The sequence below is a fragment of the Rousettus aegyptiacus genome, unplaced genomic scaffold (genome assembly GCF_014176215.1).
Source record: "Rousettus aegyptiacus isolate mRouAeg1 unplaced genomic scaffold, mRouAeg1.p scaffold_m13_p_2, whole genome shotgun sequence".
NCBI lineage: Eukaryota > Metazoa > Chordata > Mammalia > Chiroptera > Pteropodidae > Rousettus > Rousettus aegyptiacus.
Genome location: NW_023416295.1, coordinates 57,283,064 through 57,289,063, shown reverse-complemented (window position 1 = coordinate 57,289,063; position 6,000 = coordinate 57,283,064). Strand labels below are relative to the sequence as shown.

Genomic DNA, 6,000 nt, shown 5'->3' with positions numbered 1-6,000 from the left:
CAGAGGGGCACAGGGTCAGCCTCGAGGGACTAGCCCCACAAGGGAAAGCTGGGGATCCCGCCGGGAGAGCTGGGGCAGACAGGCGCCGCGCCCACGCCCCGCGGAAAGTTCGCGCGCCGCGCCCCAGCGGGTCCCGGGAGCCGCTGCAGCCCTCGGCGGGGAGGGGCGCGGGGGCGCGGCCCGGGCGGGCGCGCGAGAGGAAGGTGCCTTCGGGAACACGCGCAAGGGCGGGGATTCGGGCTGCCAATGAGGCCCCGGTGTGGGCCGTGCGAGGCGGGGGGACGGGCCGGATCGCAGGCTTCTCTGTGGCAGCTGCCGGAGCCGCGGCCGCCTCGGAAGCCGGAGGAGAGGCAGCCGCGGAGCGCCGAGCTGGCCGCGCCCCGAGGCCCGGCCCTGGGGGTGGGGAATCGCACCGAGGAGCTGGAAACTTTCCCGGCAGGTAACTCCCGCCGCCCTGGCGCCGCCGCGGGTCTCCGCGCGTCCGGGGCAGGGCCAGCTGCGGCGGTGCGGAGAAGAGAGGGTCCCGGGAGGAGGAGAGGGTGATGGGGATTGTGAGTAGGCATGTGGGAAAGTTTCTGGAGCCTCCTCCCCCACCCTTACCTACCCTCCTCACCCCCTGCCGCTGGCACACCCGGCGGGGATAAGCACAGACATGTTGGGCACCCCTGGGCCTTGGTCCTGGCGGCTCTGGAGAGTCTGCGCCTTCCCTTCGCCATCCCTTCCTCGCTGGACCGAACTGGCCCCGCGGCGGAGCTGGGGTTTAGGGGCACCGGGGACGCGCGGCGGCGAGCTCGGGTTTCGGGAGCACCTCTATCCGGCCTCGTTGCCCTCTTTCTCGCCACCCATAGCCCTCGGGCTTGGCAGGGGCCTGGGCTGCGCCCGATACCTGGCGCGGAGGAGGCGGCTGAGAGGCGCGCCTGGCACTGCGGGGTTCAGGGTGCCCCTGGAGTGTAGCGGAGCACGGGGTCGCAAAGTTGCCGGGAGAACTTAAGCCAGAGGGGGTTGGTGCGGTAATGCCCCACTGTGGGCTGAAAGTCTGTTGCTTTGCTTCCAACAAAACTGTGATTAGCATATCCATGGTCTTTTATTTGAGGGTGGGGTGGGTGAGCCAGGTAGGATTAGACAGGAGGGGGAGCTGAAAGAGACAAAATTGTATCAAGATTGTGACTCCCCCGTTCTTTGAAGAGTGGTCACTTTGGGAGTACTTATGTCAGAGCGCACCGTCTTCCTCAAGGACTGTGGGGTGCACAATGCTGGGGGTGTGCGAGGCTCCCCCCTTTGGCGCGGTAGCTTTCCGGAACAGCTGGCGAGGAAGGAAGCCCTAGGCATTGTGTGTTGTGTTTGCAGACAGGGACGTCTCTGGACCGGCGTTCTCAAAACTTACTTGACTTATTGTATAAGACTCCGGGAGGAAATGCGGCGGTGGTCAGGTTGAAATACGGCGCCACGGCCAGGGGTCGGAGGACGCAGGGCTCAGAGACAGTAGTTTTCCCACCCAACCCCCTCCAGCCCACTCTTGGCAGCCCCAGATACACGTGCCTGGAACTGGTTTCTATAGCGCTTTTCCCTGTTGGAGTCAACTCCAGTAGGTTAGGAGGGCACCTTCATCTTGAACTTGACCCGAGTTGCAGCGCGTTCTGGGCGGGTTACACGGTAAAGAGAAGCTGAATCTTCCCATGGGATGGGCCTCGAACTCTGACACGGAAAGGAAGTGTCTGGTTCAGAATCTTTAAGGAAAAGGTTTAGCACTGCTGAGGTCGCTAACTCGAGAAATACCAGACCACCAGTCTGCAGAAGTTAATAATATGTTTGGAATGGGTGGGAATCAGAGAGTAAAGGAGAAATCTGGTTAGTTGGTACAGAGAGTTGGTATTTCTCTGTAGTAGAAATGAGGGGAGCTTGCATATCTGCTTTCACCAGATCGGTTGCTTTCTCTCTTTTTCCTTCCTGGGTCATCTTTATTCCTGCCAGGCTGGCACTCCTGGCACTGGGGGAGGGGAAGGAGAAGAAAGCAGTTGTGAAGCTTCTCTGGCAGCTCGGAGGTATTTCAGATCTGCTACTAGGAAGATTCCTGGATTTTAACAGCTGCTTCTTAATGGCTGGGAATGAAAGAATTTATGAGGGACTGAGAGATGCTCGTTATAGTAGTGGTATGCACGTCTTACTCATCTAAGCTACTTAAAAGATCTCACCAGGGACCTTCCCTGGGGTATGCCAGTTTCTGCAAAGTTTGTGTCAGCCAACATGCTTGGTGGGTGTCAGTCAGAATGCATGGTAAATATATTCTGGAGGTATTAAGATGAAAAGTAAGCAGGAGAAAAGGAAATATGGTATCTGACATCCTCAGGACTTCCTCCTAGGGTTGTTCCTGTTACCTGCCAAATGAACTTGGTCCAGGCTTCCGGACTGTTGTAATTTGACAATAAGGGATGGGAAATAGTGTCATCGATTTTAGTGGAGGCAGGAAAGTCCAGAAATAAGTCTAAGGTCACTTTTCATGGCCCCATCTTTCAGCTGGGTTGCTACAAACTTAACTTTTACAGGGACTTGGAAACTATGGTTTTCCTGCTTTCTTGGTTTAACCACCAGAATGTCCAAATTATAATTTATGTCCACCATGGAACTAAAACATAACTGATTCATAGTCAGCCTTTTTCTGCTTCCCATAACAGCCTGTAGAAAAAAGAACATTTCTGTCTCTCTAACCACACACAATTTCTTTGGTGCCATAGTGGGTTTTTGATACTGGGTGATTGAAGGCACAATTTCAAGACAATGGAATTGTCTCCATTAAATGTACATTTTTAGATCAACATCCTTTTCTAAGTTGCTGATTAATTCTTTATCTCCCAGGGAACATTAAAACCAGTATCCCTGGGCTGGTAGAACTGTAATCCATATTATAACGTTGCCTGTCAGCATAGCTGGAGGTTAATGTTACATGGATGTTTCCATTAGCTTCTTATAACTCAATTGTAAAGGTTTTGTTTGAGTCGAGGTGAAAGTAGGCTGAGTCTCAGAGCCAGAGAATTGGCTTTATTTTATCTTTGTGATGCAAAGTTTAGTTTAACTTTTAAGTTATAGGAGTGAAGTCTATAAAAAGCAAAATAAAGTAGAGGATGTGTAGAGGCTTCTCGACCTAATGATGGGTTTACGTCCTGATAAACCCATCATAAGTTGAAAATATCCCATCGAAAATGCATTTACTACTCATAACCCACCGAACATGAACATCATAGCTTAGCCCAGCCTACCTTAAACATGCTGAAAACACTTATATTAGCCTACAGTTGAGCAAAATCATCCAACACAAAGCCTATTTTATAATAAATTGCTGAATATCCATGTAATTTATTATGTGTATCAGTTTCACACCATCATAAAATCAGAAAAGTTGAACCATTGTCAGGCAGGGACCCTGTCTGTTTGTCTGTCTGTCTATCTATCTATCTGTCTATCTGTCTATCTGTCTACCTACCTGCCTACCTACCTACCTACCAACCAACCTATCTTATCTATCTCTCTCCGGGGAGGGATTTGTTTTAGTCCTAGGATAGTTTTGTTTTGAACTATATAAATACATATTTCAGTGGTGGAAAAATTAGAACTTTTCCCTACCAGTTGACAAGTGTTAGCTGTACAAGGCACTTAAAACTTTCTGGGCTTCGGTTTTCTCATCATTATCATCCCTAAAATGCAAGTACCTTTCAATACTAAAGTTCTGTGACTCTCCAAGAATTTGAGAGATGCACACATTCTGGAGTCAATGCTGTATTAGAACAATGCTTTGGGTTTATAAAGGGCTTTACTTACATATTTTATCCCTGAACCTTATTAGGGGCAAGTTAGAACCATTTGCTCAATAGCATCTGTAAATGGTGGCGCTGAACTTGAACCTAGGTCTTCTGATTCTCCCTATTCTTCTCCTGCACCTCTCTTTATTCATGGAATCACCTGTGAGTTGGATAAAACCTGACAGTCTGTTAACATGTGGTATCTCTCACAGTATTTCATTTATTGGTTATCTTCGTTTCAGAACCCAGGGTTAATATCTGTGCTTTGATGTCAGAGATTAAAAATGGTACACTGATATTGGCAATAAAACTTTCTTTCCCAAGAGAGTTCAGAAATTCACATACCTCAAACTAATCATTTGTGTATTCTCAACTTCTTTTTATTAAGTCAGCTTCAGGGTAAAGTGTGATTTATAATCTGGACTAGTACCCCAGACAGCATTCTTAAGGAAATCACTTCTCAAATCTGTACGTCTTTTTTTTAAAAATAAGAGATGTACATATAATTTGCCTTTCATCTTGGTATCTCTCAGCTTAATTTACAAAGCCTAGATGAATGTCCCTTCTTTGGTGTCATCCTTCTTGTGCTTTTTTTTTTTTTTTAACTAGTGTCTCGATAAATCTGATTTTACAGCACTTTCTGTGCTAAATAAATTCTTCCTTTAAGGTACTATTGATTTAATGGTAAAGAAGTAGTAGGTTGCAAGTGACCCATTTTCACTCTGTTTATTCTGTATCCTGCTTGCCTACTTAAGAGCACTGAGTGCAACTTGACACTCATCTGGAAGCTGGTATGGATTGTCTTTAAAAGGTTCTAAATAAAATTATGTGCTAGACTATGTCTGAGTGGACCATCCATCTTCAGATTTTTAAACTTACTCTAAGAATGTTTTTTTCAAAATATTAAGCAGTGGTGTCTCAACCGCAAAAAGAGAATGTTATCAGTCAGTACCTACGGACTGACTTTGAAGGCTGCCACATCCATATGTGTGAGGAAAAAGCATTATGAAACAGTATTTGCTAATGAAGTTGGGAGATTTTGTTATCAGTGTATCTGAAGGGGACAATAGGAGCAAAGACAAAGAATGGCTTCTTGTTTTTTTTTTTGTTATCAAGAGAATGGATTTTGAATGACAGTAGGACTTTTGATAAAGAAGGCTATGTGGGGGAGGGAGTGGGGGATGGGGAGAACATTATCTTGTGGAAAATGAAAGGGGTTCTGGCCTGACTGTGTCACTGAAGAGGGTTGCCTCTCTAGGGTAGTTACTGTCTTTAGGGGTTCCTGCAGATGTGTGCGATCAAGGTGAATATTCTGGAAAGAAGAGTCCCATAGTCAAGAATGTCAAGGACAAGAAAAGTCTTGCAGAGGGATGGTATAGTCCCTGGATTTTAGCCACAACCTTGGGGAGTTTTAGTAAAAATCTTCCAGCCACAGCTGTATATAGATGTGAACCCAGGATGTTCACCCATATAGCCCAGAGCCGTGGTGACTCACCACCTTCCCTGCCCCACCCCAGCACACCTAGGGTTACTCGCCTATCAGGAGCAGTTGCTTATTGCCTCTGTGAGTTAGAGTGGGGTTGGTGCAGTCTCTAAGAAACTGGGCTATGATCTTTTTGTGCATATATAGTCATGCAAAAATGGGATCCTACATTTCATGTGCTTTTGAAGAAATATGAAAAAGATTTGACATACAAAGGTGCACATAGCATATTTGCACAGTTTAGTTACAGTATATACCTACATAATGTGCTTGTTACCCTGTCATACCATTGCATTCTCCTTTGGCACTATTTTAATTGCTGTTTTAGTAAATCTATTATAGACATTCCCATAATTTAGTTACACAGTTTATTTTGACATTTAAGTGTGTTAGAAGGAAATATCTCTTAGGCTATCAGAGCCCTTTGGCTCAAATGTGATTTACTCATTAAATCACAGGACCCAGCACCTGGCTACTACTGATAGCTTCATAACCTCACATCATCAAGAAACTAACTCTTTGCTCTTAGTTCTTCTATTACATGAATTCATGATTTATGTTACATGATTCGCAATTTGGGAAAACCCTGGAGATAACCTAATTGGCCTGATGCCAGCCAAAGGAGAGTTATGCTTGGCAGTCCAGGTTTGACCCACAAGATGTGACTGTGGGGAGACGAAGTGTCCCACAAAGAAGGGAGTTATTGTTAATGCAGGAGGGAAG

At 46.7% G+C, this 6,000-nt stretch overlaps 1 protein-coding gene across 12 annotated transcripts in view; it reads left to right on the top strand.

The window, feature by feature from the left end:
* The first annotated feature begins 290 nt into the window (after positions 1-290).
* The window catches only part of TANC1 (tetratricopeptide repeat, ankyrin repeat and coiled-coil containing 1), a 209,703-nt gene continuing 203,993 nt past the window's right edge, over positions 291-6,000 (top strand). For 8 of the 12 annotated variants that reach the window (XM_016152858.2, XM_016152852.2, XM_036237309.1 and 5 more), the window contains exon 1: positions 304-439. The gene's annotated coding sequence lies outside the window, so the exon portion shown is untranslated. Of the gene's footprint in view, positions 440-482; positions 552-6,000 lie in introns of those variants that run through there. The other 4 variants (XM_036237311.1, XM_036237310.1, XM_036237305.1 and 1 more) reach the window with 3 other exon arrangements.